Raw genomic sequence first — 15,963 nt, forward strand, 5'->3', positions numbered from 1 at the left:
CTCAGACAATCTAGATTCTTCTCCATTGTGTAGAGCTAGTCAACACTTTCCAATTTCTCTGCCTCTGCTCAGATCATTCCACTTGATTTGGCCTTTCTCCATCCAAACCTTTTCTGACCCACTCAAATGTCCTTTCCTTCATGAAGATTCTCTGAATCAAACCCCCTTCTCCTCACAATTCCCTCCCAATTACTAGGTTTCTGTGTATCAACATTTAGCACATTCTGGTTTATCTTTAACTTACTTATTTTTCTCCCTTACTGATCCTACTTGTACAGTCCATGAGAAGAGGAATCATGTTTTCATCACATATGAATCATCCCCAGCAACTAGCAATAACACATTTTTGCATTAAGTCGAAGTTTTTCATGTGGATTTTTCTGAAAATTCCATGGGAGATTATCATCTTAGACAGAAAACTAATTTAAGACTCCTTTACAGATTACCAGATAAGGATGGCAGAACTAAAAGAAGAGGAATATGGAATTGTTACAAACTTAGTTCTCAGAATATAGATGAAGGGAAATTATATATAGTAGCTTCTTCAGTAAATACTGTATGGACTTTCCCAAAAATAAAATCTGTACAGTGCTACCCCCACCTGAGTGATCACAGCACATATTTCTTTCTCTTCTTTATATTCAGGGTTTTCTCTGGCAGATGTTGCTACAATCCTAAAGTACAAAATGAAGGTGAGATTTGGAAATTTTTAAGTTTATTTGCTTGGTATTGTCACAAACTGACTGTCAGGGGGAAAAGAATAGGAGTCTGCCTTGGATACCATTCCTAAGGAGATGGTATAAAAGATGTATGAGTAACCAATCTTTCTCCCATTGCTTATTTGTGAGGCAAAGACTCTAAAATAAAGCCAGAGTGACTGAAATGCCTTTAATGGTGTTGGAATGTTTAAAGACAGGCCCTATAAAATAGAAGTTGCATTTCTCTTCACCTGGCCTTCATTCAAACACTTCTCATTTTGTTGGGCTCTCTTTTCAGCAGAGCCTCTTGATGATAGAAAACACATCTTCTACATTCTGCCAGTGGAATCGCTTGGCACTGGAATTCTGGCTGGATGCTGCCCGGTGAGAAATTCACTTTCAGTATGCATCGTCGAGCGTCCTACTGTGTACTTAGATAAAGCTTTTATTTCATGATTTCTTAGTTTCTCTTCTTTATGAAATCAAGTAGTGTAAATCATCTCGTCTGACTTGTACATATTAATTAGAGCAGTGGTTAAGAAAAGGCATTAATGAAATCCTTCCATTAAAATGGAGGTCAAAAGTGGCATATTACTACTCCATAGGGAGTTTAACCAAATTTAAAGGAGTAGTGAGCTCTTTGGCAGATTTACTACGCTCTGGAGAATAATTAAACTCCTGTAAACTTTCTTGAAAAAACCTCACTATCTAATAGGAAATGTTGAATGAAACTCTCTTAGATTTTAAACTATTGGATGTCTTAATGTTTGCCACTATTACTCATAAAGATGGTTATTCATAGAAAAATTAATTGCTCTCCTATTTTACTTTATACTATTCACTTATTTTGAGGATTTTTAAAAAACTTTGCTTTACTTTGTTTTGGTATTTAGGTACATTGGTTTCCTCCATGAGACATTAATGTCTGCCTGTTTTACTTTCGTATTTGCTCAATCATAGTACATAGGACTGTGAAATGTAATATTCTCTGTCATCTAGATTTCTCCCCCAGGACCAAAATCTGAAAGAAGTTTCATGTCCTGTGTTTATCAATATCTTATATAGAAATATTCGAGGCATTTGATGAGATTTTCATGTATAATGAAGCTAAGAGGGACATACACAATCAGAAATAGGATACAAAAGACAACAAAGTGCTCAATTAATATTCCAGTTTCAACAAGGTAAAGCTTAATTAGGTTAAAAGTACTTAAGTATTTTTAAAAATACTGTACAAATATAGAAGAGGAGCTCTACATTAAAAGTAATTCATATAAATACTAAATGAATAAAAACAATCTCAGAGTTATCCCAAGCCCTTTAAGTTTAAATAGGAATGAGATGCTCCAAGTCAAGAGTGACTTGACCAAAGTGACTCAGTTACTGGTAGCTTCCCGGGACATCCACTCAGCATCTCCAGCTTCACGTGATTGAGCTGCCACATTACCGCAGGACAAAGACTGGGCAGTTTTAATTGACTCTAAACTGAAAATGTGGAATGACTCCAAAAAACAATGTTCTTTTAAGTCAAATTATTAACGAAAGAATAATGTCCAGCACTAAAGAGATAACATTCTCCATTGGTCATACCCCAAATGGGGTTTTTCATAGTTCTAGATACTGTTTCTTGACTATCAGCTCAATAAAGCACCTTAGGCTCAGCATTCCTCTTCCCTTTCCCAGTCCTTCACTCGTGTTCCTTGGGCTCATTTCTCTAAAAAAAACAACTGGCAAACTACCTCCTTGCTCCAGGTTTTCTTTTGAGAAGAACCATCTAAGACACATACTGAATCTGCCCCAGGGGGACACAGCAGGCTGGACTTCATAATCTACTTTACTGTAAAATATATTTTGAAAAGAGCATTTCTTACCTCGGGTATTCCACAGAACATACTCAGGGAAACACAGAACTAGATTTATTCTCTCTCAACATAGAATAAAATCCAAGTTCCCTATCTTGATCTCCTACAAGAAAATGTGAGGCAGAGATGTGACCTATATAATCCAGTCCCCAGCTATCTTCTCATACTCCTATCTTACCCTCTCCTTCTCGGTCTCTTTACTCTGGATCAGCTGTTCTTTGTACTCCTCTTTAAACGTGCCAAGCATTTTCCTGCCTCTGAGCTTCTGCCTTTGCTGTTCCCTCTATCGGGAACAGATATTTGTCCAGATAGTGGCATGGCTCACTTTCCCACTTCATTCCTTTCTCCATCTAACTGTCACCTCAGCAGAAACACCTACTACAGTATCTAAAATATCTCCCCTAGTTACTTTCTTTCATCCAGCTTTACTTTTCTTCAAAGCACTTCTATTTGAAAGCACTTTTCACTTACGTATTTATTGGTTGTCTCTCCAGTAGAATGTAAGCTTCATAAAGGCAGATTTTGTCCGTTGTTGTGTTCCCAGTACCTGGGAAATCTGTGTGTCTTTGAAAATGTGTGTGTCTTCTTCGTCATCCTCATTTTGTTACAGACACATGAAAATGCAATCCTAAACCATCTTTTGGAGAAAAGCACTGCTCTGCAGTACTGAGCAATTTCCTTAGCATAATATAATGCCTTCACTCATTCTGTTTCTTTTGTCCTTTTTGCTTTTCTTTCTCACATTTGCCTCGAGAATTTTCCCTCTTCAGCACTCAGATTCAGCTTCCTATCCTCCATGAACTCTGGCTGATGGCCCATACCATCAGGGCAGACACTCTCTCCTGCATGCTCACTTGTCTTAAAACATGTCTGAGTGTGCTGTAGAGGCTTGATCATGTGTCTGCACCACTAGACTCTCAGTTCCTTTAGCGCAGTGGCCCTGTACCCTTACAGGGAGAGTGCCACTCTCATACCTTTTTCACCACCACCATCCTTGTCTGACACATTGTGTTATTAAATGGAACATTTTTGAAGTTACTTTATCTTTTCTTACTAGACCTTATAAGTTATTTGTGTGTCAAATGTGGTTTGTCCCATAAAGCCTTTAGTGGTACAATTTTCTTTTTTTTTCCCATTATATGTTCAATCTTTGAGTAAAATGCATTGTGAATAATACAGTGTATTATTACTGGATGGCTTTAACAATATTTTTATATGATTAATCTGTGTCATCTTGTGGCTTGTTTATAGTAGTTATTTCACCACCAAACCAGAGATCACAGCTTTAGGACCTAGCAACCAATCTATTTAGCTCACTGCAGCCTGTGTAAATCTTTTGTAAATGTGAATCTGATCAGGTCACACACTCTTATGTCCTTGCTATCCTGATTCTCCTTACAGCCTTTGCCAGTGCAGTTCCCTTTTCTGAAATGTTCTTTCCTCCCCCGTCCCTTCCTATGGCATACACCTTCTCATCTTTCAATGTCATAGAAGCCTCCTACTCTGTGTGTGACTATTCTCTCTCTATTACAAGCATTTATAGCACCAACTACCTCTCCTTCCAGTATCTTTCACGTTTATTGTTTCATTTTGGTCATATGATTAATGTCTGTTTCTCCCCCAAAGAATAAGCTCCAAGAGGAAACAGGCTATAGATGCTGGGTACTTAGTAGGTAGTCAATTAGTCAATAAATATTCTTCAGGTAAATGAATGAATGCAGGTGCAAAAGTACTTATAATCTAACTAAGTTTCCAACATGCAATAAAAGGGTTGCTATGGAAAAAGAGAACACTTTTCAGGCGTCTCGAGAGGATTTGGTTTCTAAAAGAGCCTTAAATTCTTACAGAGTTAAAAAAGGAGTAACTTTTTGAACCCAATCATTTTTAGAATGCTAGCCTAGGCTGTAAGTCAAAGGAAGGAAGCTTTATGTTCACAAACCCCAAGGGGTTAAAGGCACGATCCAGGGAACCTGGAAGAAAAGTCTGCCACTGAAGCATGAAAAACCTGGTGTAAAAGGGCTTTCAATTCAGGTCCACCTGTTAGGAATTCTAAATTTTACAGTCCTTGATCCTCTCTTCAGCAGATTACTTTATAACTCAATTGTTTCCTCAACTCAAAAGAACATGATTTTACTTTTTTTGATTCAGGTATTGAGTGAACTGAAAGAGAATAAAGAAATTAATTAAAGTAAGATAACAATGGTCAAGTTTGCTCTCTGCTGAGTGGATCGCCCTCATCTTAAATCTTCTTAAACCACATGCAATTATGCCCTCAAAAGCCTGAGGGCACTTGCACGGAAAGGCTAATGGGATAAGACTTTAAATGTTAGAAAGTCCTTAATTTGAAGTCTCTCTACTGGTTTATGTTAACACCTTAGTGATTAATCTTGTGATGACTGAAGCTGTTCTATTCACGGATATCAAATTGACTGAATCTATCCTATTTTTGGTCACTTTAAATTCTCATTCACCACACAATTGATTGCACTGACTGTACCGTAATCTAAATATTAAAACTGCAGAAAATACCAGATTGGTCATTGCTTATAGATAATGTAGACATAACTAGTCTCTATGATATTTTCTAAATATTTTTTAAAAAGTAGATGTAGACATCCATACATATACAACCACAGAAGACTAATTTGTAAATTACCTACGTGTACAACTATAAGAGGCTGATTTGTAAATTATAGCGCATCTATATAAGGGCTGTTTTTTTGTTTTTTTTCGCGGTACGCGGGCCTCTCACTGTTGTGGCCTCTCCCGTTGCGGAGCACAGGCTCCGGATGCGCAGGCTCAGCAGCCATGGCTCACAGGCCCAGCCGCTCTGCGACATGTGGCATCTTCCCGGACCGGGGCACGAACCCGTGTCCCCTGCATCGGCAGGCAGACTCTCAACCACTGCACCACCAGGGAAGCCCATAAGGGCTGTTTTGATGCAACTTTTAAAATAATGTTTTCAGAGACAACTTAATGACATGGGAAATGCTCACAATGTTAAGAAAAAGGGCAAGTGACAAAGCTATATAAGGAATATAAAGCCACTTTTTTGGGAGGGATTTTATATATATATAAATTTTACATTAATATATGTACATTTTATATATAATATATATATTTTATGTTATATATATATATACACATACACACACACACACACACATATGGACTAGAAGAAGGAAAGGACTAGAATGTAGGAGGGAAAGAGGGGGATAAGAGGAAAGAAGCAAGAAAAAGACAAAACGAAAATGCACCAAAATGTTAATACTGGTTAAACATATAATGGAATTATAGACATTTTTCCTTTCATTTTCATACATTTTCCAAAGTAGCATACTTTTATAATGAGAATAAATCAATATTTTAAAAGTTAGAATATATACTCTATGGCCTTCAAATGAAGAAAATAATCTTCAGAAATTTCTCATAGTTTGGGAAGGCTAGTTGTAGAGAAGTGGGAAGGAAGAAAAAGGATTTTATCCCCCATAGTCTTCTGCCACTACTGAAACATGCATGGTCTCCCTCTGCCTTTCTCCCTTTCTCTCCCTCTTCCCTTCCCCTCACACACATACATACACACACACACACACACACACACACACACTCACACAGTGTTGCTGCTGTAGGCTCAGTGCCTTGACATCTAAAAGCTGTGCTGTACCAGTCAATCACTGTAAAAGTCCAACTGTGTGTTCTTAGCTACTGGTAACCTAGAAATGATGCAGCAATCCAAACAAGCAAAAAGTCCTCTTCATTTTTGACTCCAAAGGCTTCTGGCAACCAAGGTGCTGTGTGGCCACCATCAATTGTGAATAAAGAAAAAGGTAAGAGAGGGAATGCAAAAAGACTCACAGAGCAAGGCCTCTCCTATGATGGAGTCTCCATCTCTGGAAGATGCGGATTTTCTACAAAGACTACCACCTCCATGGGCCAGAGTCGTCAGCCTACATGGTGTAGCCTGACACCGGCGGGGGGGTTACACAGGGAAGTCTCTCTCTCAGCCCCTTCCTGGAGCCATAAACACTTTTTGGAGATCTATGATAAAGAAAGCAGAAATAAAAGTGATCCTGGGCTTCCCTGGTGGCGCAGTGGTTGAGAGTCCGCCTGCCAATGCAGGGGACACGGGTTCGTGCCCCAGTCCGGAAGGATCCCACATGCCGCAGAGCGGCTGGGCCCGTGAGCCATGGCCGCTGAGCCTGTGCATCTGGAGCCTGTGCTCCGCAACGGGAGAGGCCACAACAGTGAGTGGCCCGCGTACCGCAAAAACAAAAAAGTGATCCTGAGAACATTCCACAGGGCAGCCCACAAGACTTGCAGGGCCCAGAGTAAAATGAAAATCTGGTGCTTCTTGTCTGAAAAGCTGCAACAAAGTGTCATTAAAGGTGCTAACACCTAAAGCTTTTTCCTTTCTTCCTCATCTTTCTCCTGACCTGTCAGTGTTTTTTTTATTTGCTATCAAATGTCATTCTAAGAAGAATTTAAATTTTTGATTATTAGCATGAATTTTACCATTCCTGTTTATATTGCACAATGCCTGTTTTCAATGCAAATAGAAGAGCATTTAGCTCAATGGCAGAATCACCAAAATTACACAATTCATATTTTGTAGCTTTGTACAGGCATATATGTTGTTCTTAAAACAGTGGAAATACTGCACAAAACTCAACTGTTTTTATCTCACTTCTCGACATGCGCACATTCTATCAACACTCTACTTTAAGCCTACTGACAAGTTAGAAGTAATGAAAGGAAAAGAACTATGGTTTTCCTATTTCCTTTTCCTTCTATGTCATCATTTTCAGCAAAAGCAGCTGGCTAATACAGGGAAGTAACATGAGTCAGAAAGGATATGATATGATTCCTTGGTGATTGTGTAGGAAAAGCACTCTTAGTGTTTCTCCTGTACTACTCACACAGAACACTCTGACACTTCTGAATGTGTCTGTCTATGTTGGAGGGGGAGGTTCCTCACACCAACGTCAGCTGGATGTCCTACAATTTAACTCAAGTCTGATGCCATCTATCTGGATCCCACAGGTCAAGGGCTCAATTCCACAAAACTGCCCCCAACCTTCACTTTAGAAGCCAATTATAAGTTTCAGATTGTCACCTGTGCTTCTGACTGATTGGTTATAAATTTGGGTTCCCATGACCGCCTCTTGGGTTTGACAATTTCCTAGAATGGCTCACAGAACTCAGGGGAACACTTACTTATGTTTACCAGTTTATTGTAAAAGGATATGATAAAGAATATAGATAAATATGCAGATGGAAGAGATGCAAAGGGCAAGGTCTTGAAGGGTCCCAAGGAAGGAGCTTCTGCCCCTGTGGAGTAGGGGAGGGCTATCCTCCAAGCACATGGATGTGTTCACCAGCCTGGAAGCTCTCCAAACCCTATACTTGGGATTTTTACAGAAGCTTCATCACAAAGGTGTGATAGATCATTAACTCAATCTCCAGCTCCTCTTCTCTTCCTGGAGGATGAGAGGTAGAGCTGAACATTCCAAGCTTCTAATGATGGAGTGGCTCTTTCTAGCGACCAGCCCCTGTTCTGAAGCTCTCCAGGAGTCCACCAAGAGGGACTCCTTAGAACAAAAGACACTGCAATCACCCAAGAAACTGCAAGGGATTTAGGAGCTCTGTGTGAGAACTGGGATCAAAGACAAAATATGAGAAAAAATGCTCTTAGTACTCTTATCACTTAGGAGCTCTGTGCTAGGAAATGGAAGTAGAGACCAACTTAGATATTTTCTATTATTTTACAGTTGTTCATATTAGAACACCATTGCCTTCCCTCTGCATTTGAAACAAATTCTGGTTCCAACAGAAAGCACAGCGCCCCAGGCTGTCAGTTCACCCACTTTCTCAGTTGTAGATAGAACATGCTTACCTTGGACTCACTTTTTGTATTGCTGAACATTCATACATTGTGGGTCCACCAGAATTCTGGGCTCCTGGGGCATCCCAAACACTATATGCAAATGAGGTGACCCAAAAGGTGGGCACACATTTTGTGCTAATCTCCTCTGCTCACACACATGCTCCACTGTCCCATCAAAGTTCACTTACAAAATACAAGTTGAAAGAGATAACTGTTAAGAATTTCAAAACACCACCAAAGCATTAAATCAAAGGCAGGGCCCTTCTGATCACAGGCCTACACAGGTTGTACATCCATGAATCCAGCCAGACATACTGCCTTGTTTTTTTGGCCAAGGTACTCTCCAGTGCACTCAGCAGCCTATAACACCTGCTTACCTAATTAATGAAATTAAAATTCACCATGCTTCAGGGCAAAGAGCAGGACATGTACACACTGAGTTCTACACAAAGAGAGATTAGAACTTACTAAATAAAAGAGCTAATCACAATGATCTGATAGTCACACATGACATTAAATGACTATTTCATCAAAATCCCACTTTATAATTTATGGATAAAGCTGGTAGTGGAAGAGAGATCAGAAAGCAGCAAAGAAGGAAAACTTGCTCACTGGTTATTTCAGACACAGTTCCCGAGATTGACTGGGACACTAATTGGAGAATCATTAAACGAGAAGGCACAGTCTTACATATATCAAAGGTCTGTTTTCTTTCTGGTTGACAAAACGAACAATTCCAGGAATCATGCTGAACACTGTAATCTGATAATTAAGGAAGGGCTCAGTGGAGCAAGGAAAGGAAACATGAAAATTAAATTTAAGAAGAAGCTGTTGAAGAGCCAGACACCAGCTGACATAAAATCATCCGTTGAAGATGTTCTTAAAGAGAAACTGAAAATGCTCTTCATAAATAAGGTTTAGTGGCACCAAAAAAAAGAGAAGCTTTTCTATAAAATAACACTAAGGCTGTCAAGGCAATGCATTTCTTAACCAAGCAAGTTAATACTGTTTTTGTGTACTGCTTGCTTTAAAATGGGTGAGGTCAGGGCTTCCCTGGTGGTGCAGTGGTTAAGAATCCGCCTGCCAATTCAGGGAACATGGGTTTGAGCCCTGGTCTGGGAAGATCCCACATGCCGTGGAGCAACTGAGCCTGTGTGCCACAACTACTGAGCCTGAGCTCTAGAGCCCATGAGCCACAACTACTGAAGCCCATGCACCTAGAGCCTGTGCTCCACAACAAGAGAAGCCACCACATGAGAAACCCATGCACTGCAACAAAGAGTAGCCCCCTCATCGCAACTAAAGAAAGCCTGCGCACAGCAACGAAGACCTAACACAGCCCAAAATAAATAAAGTAACATAAAAAAAGGGTGAGGTCAGCCTTATAATATGATCAAAACAAGTGCAGTTGACGTGAGATGTTTATGCACATTCTGTTGCCATCTACATACACAAAGTGACCCTCATATCAATACATCAGGGAAGCAAGATTAACCAGAAGCTTTTTGCTAGACACTGATTTGGCATAATTTCTACCTCAAGTTGCCTAGTTTCCTGGTTTTCCACAAACAAACCAGTTCTTATGGCCTCCCTCCTAACAAAACATTTTCACTTGAGCAAGATTCTATTACCCATGCCTTCCAGTGTGGTTCAATCTCCAATATTCATATGTGGAGCAATCTCCATTGGACAAATGGCACCTGCCGGGGTTACAAATTGGACACCACCATATGTCTCTCACTATCTTTCCATTGCCATCATCCAGATTAGAGCTCTGGGTTCAGATAATGCAAATCCCAAATCATTCCAAACATTGTTGCTTTGGACCACCCAGCTCTCAGTTCTGAGATCATTCTTTACCAACTAATGTGTTTTCCCCAGCTCTTCAATCCACAAACTAAGAAGGTTGTCTCCATCTAATAATGGCTTATCTTATTGCTATTGGCACCAAGGTGTCTAGATATCAACATATCTTTAACTTGAGTTCATCTGAAATATTAAATGAGTCTCAGGGTCACTCAAATGGGGCATCCTAGCATCTGCGCCTAACCAAAACTCTACATTTGGAGAGCACTGCTGTTCTCCACCAATGGTGCTTGTGTAGTCAACTTCTGTGCCCTTGGATCCCATTGTAGGTTGGGAGGAGGAAAAAGAGTGCCAATGTAAGAATTAAGAAGTATTAAGAAAGTTCCTTATTTCAAAAATTGCCCCAATCCAGGTGCCAAAATATTTGCAATGTCTTCATTAATAACTCAATTCAAGATAAACCCTTTTAGCACCAACCAAAGAAGACACAATGGGTAACTCTATATGTAATAAAGATAAATGAAGCACACAGCTCCTGCCCTGGAGGAGCTCACAGTCCAAGTAGAAGAAATAAGATATATGATACTATATAATGATTATTTTATAGATGTAGATAAAGGAAACATTTATGAAGTGTTATGAGGATATAGACCGAAGGTTATCTTCTTTCAGTTAATCATTGCTGTCTTCCAGACATTATTTTATTCAAATTATTCCAAGTAGCAGTACATCATTTATTAGATCTATCAGTACCTTATCTCTTCTCCAAGCAAAAAGTATCAGGAAAATACTCATTAATGCATTCATGCATGCATTCAACATTTGCAAATCACCAAAACTACGGCAGATACTGTGCAGGATGAAAAGTTCTATCAGGCATAGTTACTGTCTTCAAAGGAACACGTGTTACCACCTATTCCTTGATACTGAGAAATTCCTTGATATTGAGAAATTAAGTCGGGACTTTTGCAACTTTGAGCTTAATAGCTGCACTTTCAATATTTCAGGATTTTAATATCCACACTCCATTGTACAACAAATTCTTATAGTTACAGACCTACCTTACACCTTTTATTCCATTGACGTGTCACTTGTATTCATTTCTACTGTAACTTTTTTTTTTTTTTAAGAAAAAGATGAACTGCTTATACCTATATTTCACAGAATGGAGTCACAGCTACTTATACCAGAAAGATTCACTTGGGTACTTACAAAACACAGAAAACCTGACTCAGAATCTCTGAAGTTGAGAGCCAGAAATCTACATTTTTAGTAAGCACAGATTATTCTGATTAACACTAAAGTTTGAGCACTACTATTCTAGAAACATTTACCTTTGCCTTATACTCTTGAGGATTTAGATCATTCCCCTTTTTAAGTAATGTTCTGCCTCCTGCATTCATTTCCATTCAAAATATAATGATTAAAGAACTTCCATAGATATGAGAATACAATTAACTCATAATGTGGCTACAAGGCCCTGAAGATCAGACTTCTGCCTTCCTTTCCAAACCCATCCCTTACTTAGGTCAGCTGTGCTCTAGCCACAATCTGTCTTCCACTTTCTTCATTGTGTCAAGCTCTTCCCCAACAAATGAGTTTATACCATGTCATGTCTAAAGCCTACAAGGTTCTTCCCCATACTCTTTGCCTAGATAACTATTTTTCATTCTTCATATCTCAGCTGAAATATCCTTTCCATAGAGAGACTTTCCCTAACCACTCAAAGTTAATTAGGTCTCACCTAATATTATTCTTTAATAGATCCCCATTCCTTTCTATCAGGGAGTTTATCACAATTTATTATTAACACTTGCATATGTTTTGCTTGATGTACATTTCTTCTGCCATTCCAACCTGCTTCAGAGTGGGGACCATTATCTTTTCATTTCATGAATGGATATCATCTCCTAGCAAAATGCCAGGCCCAGAGTAGATATCTAATAAACACTTGAATGAATAAGCAAAATAAGTAAATAGTAATTACCTTCATTCAAGTGAAGATATGAAAAAGAACACTGCATAAATTAAATAATATGTAACAGTTAATTAATCAATTATATGCAAGTCATAAAATGGTTTAAAAATTCAAGGACAAAGAGATCAATGTGCACTGAAGTGGTCAGGAAAGACTCAGTAGATGAAACAGAACTTTACCTGTGCCCTAGATAGTAATTAACGTAGGTAAAGAGAAGGAGAAAGGTCCCAAAGAAAAGAGTTCAGAGGCTGCGGCTCTTGTAGCTGCCGAGAGAGGCAGAAAGATGCTCGTGGGTGTGGACCTGCTGTGGGTCTTTTAAGGACTCCCGTGTGGATGACAGGCTCTTGGTGCCCCAGCCAGGCATCAGGGCTGTACCTCTGAGGTGAGAGAGCGAAGTTCAGGACACTGGTCCACAAGAGACCTCCCAGCTCCACGTAATATCAGACAATGAAAATCTCCCACAGATCTCCATCTCAACGCCAAGACCCAGCTCCACTCAACGACCAGCAAGCTATAGTGCTGGACACCCTATGCCACACAACTAGCAAGACAGGAACAAACATTAGCACAGAGGCTGCCTAAAATCATAATAAGGCCACAGACACCCCAACACACACCACCAGACGTGGACATGCCCACCAGAAAGACAAGATCCAGCCTCATCCACCAGAACACAGGCACTAGTTCCCTCCACCAAGAAGCCTACACAACCCACTGAACCAACCTTAGCCACTGGGGGCAAACACCAAAAACAATGGGAACTACGAACCTGCAGCCTGCAAAAAGGAGACCCCAAACACAGTAAGTTAAGCAAAATGAGAAGACAGAGAAACACACAGCAGATGAAGGAGCAAGGTAAAAACCCACAGAAGCCAACAAATGAAGAGGAAATAGGCAGTCTAACTGAAAAAGAATTCAGAATAATGATAGTAAAGATGATACAAAATCTTGGAAATAGAATGGAGAAAATACAAGAAACATTTAACAAGGACACAGAAGAACTAAAGGGCAAACAAACACTGATGAACAACACAATAAATGAAATTAAAAATTCTCTAGAAGGGATCAATAGCAGAATAACTGAGGGAGAAGAACGGATAAGTGACCTGGAAGATAAAATTGTGGGAATCACTACTGCAGAGCAGAATAAAGAAAAAAGAATGACAAGAATTGAGGACAGTCAAAGAGACCTCTGAGACAACATTAAACTCACCAACATTCGAATTATAGGGGTCCCAGAAGAAGAAGAGAAAAAGAAAGGGACTGAGAAAATATTTGAAGAAATTATAGTTGAAAACTTCCCCAATATTGGAAAGGAAATAGTTAATCAAGTCCAGGGAGCACAGAGAGTCCCATACAGGATAAATCCAAGGAGAAACATGCCAAGACACATATTAATCAAATTATCAAAAATAAAATACAAAGAAAAATATTAAAACAAGCAAGGGAAACACAACAAATAACACACAAGGGAATCTCCATAAGGTTAAGAGCTGATCTTTCAGCAGAAACTCTGCAAGCCAGAAGGGAGTGTCAGGACATATTTAAAGTGATGAAGGAGAAAACCTACAACCAAGATTACTCTACCCAGCTAGGATCTCATTGAGATGTGACAGAGAAATTTAAAACTTTACAGACAAGCAAAAGCTAAGAGAATTTAGCACCACCAAGCCAGCTTTACAGCAAACGCTAAAGGAACTTCTCTAGGCAGGAAACACAAGAGAAGGAAAAGACCTACAATAACAAACCCAAAACGATTAAGAAAATGGTAATAGGAACATGCATATCGAAAATTACCTTAAATGTAAATGGATTAAATGCTCCAACCAAAAGACATAGATTGGCTGAATGGATACAAAAATAAGACCTGTATATTTGCTATCTACAGCAGACCCACTTCAGACCTAGGGACACGTACAGACTGAAAGTGAGGGGATGGAAAAAGATAATCCATGCAAATGGAAATCAAAAGAAAGCTGGAGTACCAATTCTCATATCAGACAAAATAGACTTTAAAATAAAGACTATTATAAGAGACAAAGAAGGACACTACATAATAATCAAGGTATCAATTCAAGAAGACATAACAATTTTAAATATTTATGCACCCAACATAGGAGCACCTCAATACATAATGCAAATACTAACAGCCATAAAAGGGGAAATCGACAGCAACACAATCATAGTAGGGGACTTTAGCACCCCACTTTCACCAATGGACAGATCATCCAAAATGAAAATAAATAAGGAAACACAAGCTTTAAATGATACATTAAACAAGATGGGCTGAATTGATATTTATAGGATATTACATCCAGAAACAAGAGAATACACATTCTTCTCAAGTGCTCATGGAACATTCTCCAGGATAGACCATATCTTGGGTCACAAATCAAGCCTTGGTAAATTTAAGAAAACTGAAATCGTATCAAGTATCATTTCTGACCACAACGCTATGAGACTAGATATCAATTACAGGAAAGAATCTGTAAAAAATGCAAACATATGGAGGCTAAACAACACACTACTTAATAACCAAGAGATCACTGAAGAAATGAAAGGGGAAATCAAAATATACCTAGAAACAAATGACAATGAAAATATGATGACCCAAAACCTATGGGATGCAGCAAAAGCAGTTCTAAAAGGGAAGTTTATAGCAACACAATCCAACCTTAAGAAAAAAAACATCTCAAATAAACAACCTAGCCTTACACCTAAAGCAATTAGAGAAAGAAGAAAAAGAAAACCCCAAAGTTAGCAGAAGGAAAGAAATCATAAAGATCAGGTCAGAAATAAATGAAAAAGAAATGAAGGAAAGTATACCAAAGATCAATAAAGCTAAAAGCTGGTTCTTTGAGAAGATAAACAAAATTGATAAACCATTAGCCAGACTCATCAAGAAAAACAGGGAGAAGACTCAAATCAATAGAATTAGATGTGAAAAAGGAGAAGTAACAACTGACACTGCAGAAATACAAAGGACCATGAGAGATTACTGCAAGCAACTATACGCCAATAAAATGGACAACCTGGAAGAAATGGACAAATTCTTAGAAATGCACAACCTTCTGAGACTGAACCAGGAAGAAATAGAAAATATGAACAGACTAATCACAAGCACTGAAATTGAAATGATTAAAAATCTTCCTAACAAACAAAAGCCCAGGACCAGATGGCTTCACAGGCAAATTCTATCAAACATTTAGAGAAGAGCTAACACCTATCCTTCTCAAACTCTTCCAAAATATAGCAGAGGGAGGAACACACCCAAACTCATTCTACTAGGCCACCATCACCCTGATACCAAAACTAGACAAAGATGTCACAAAGAAAGAAAACTACAGGCCAATATCACTGATGAACATAGATGCAAAATCCTCAACAAAATACTAGCAAACAGAATCCAACAGCACATTAAAAGGATCACACACCATGATCAAGTGGGGTTTATCCCAGGAATGCAAGGATTCTTCAATATATGCAAATCAATCAATGTGATAAACCATATTAACAAACTGAAGGAGAAAAACCAAAGGTTCATCTCAACAGATGCAGAGAAAGTTTTCGAAAAAATTCAGCACCCATTTATGATAAAAACCCTCCAGAAAGTAGGCATAGAGGGAACTTTCCTAAATATAATAAAGGCCACATATGACAGACCCACAGCCAACATCGTTCTCAATGGTGATAAACTGAAACCACTTCCACTAAGATCAGGAACAAGACAAGGTT

Source organism: Phocoena sinus, chromosome 9, assembly GCF_008692025.1.
Source record: "Phocoena sinus isolate mPhoSin1 chromosome 9, mPhoSin1.pri, whole genome shotgun sequence".
Taxonomy (NCBI): Eukaryota; Metazoa; Chordata; class Mammalia; order Artiodactyla; family Phocoenidae; genus Phocoena; species Phocoena sinus.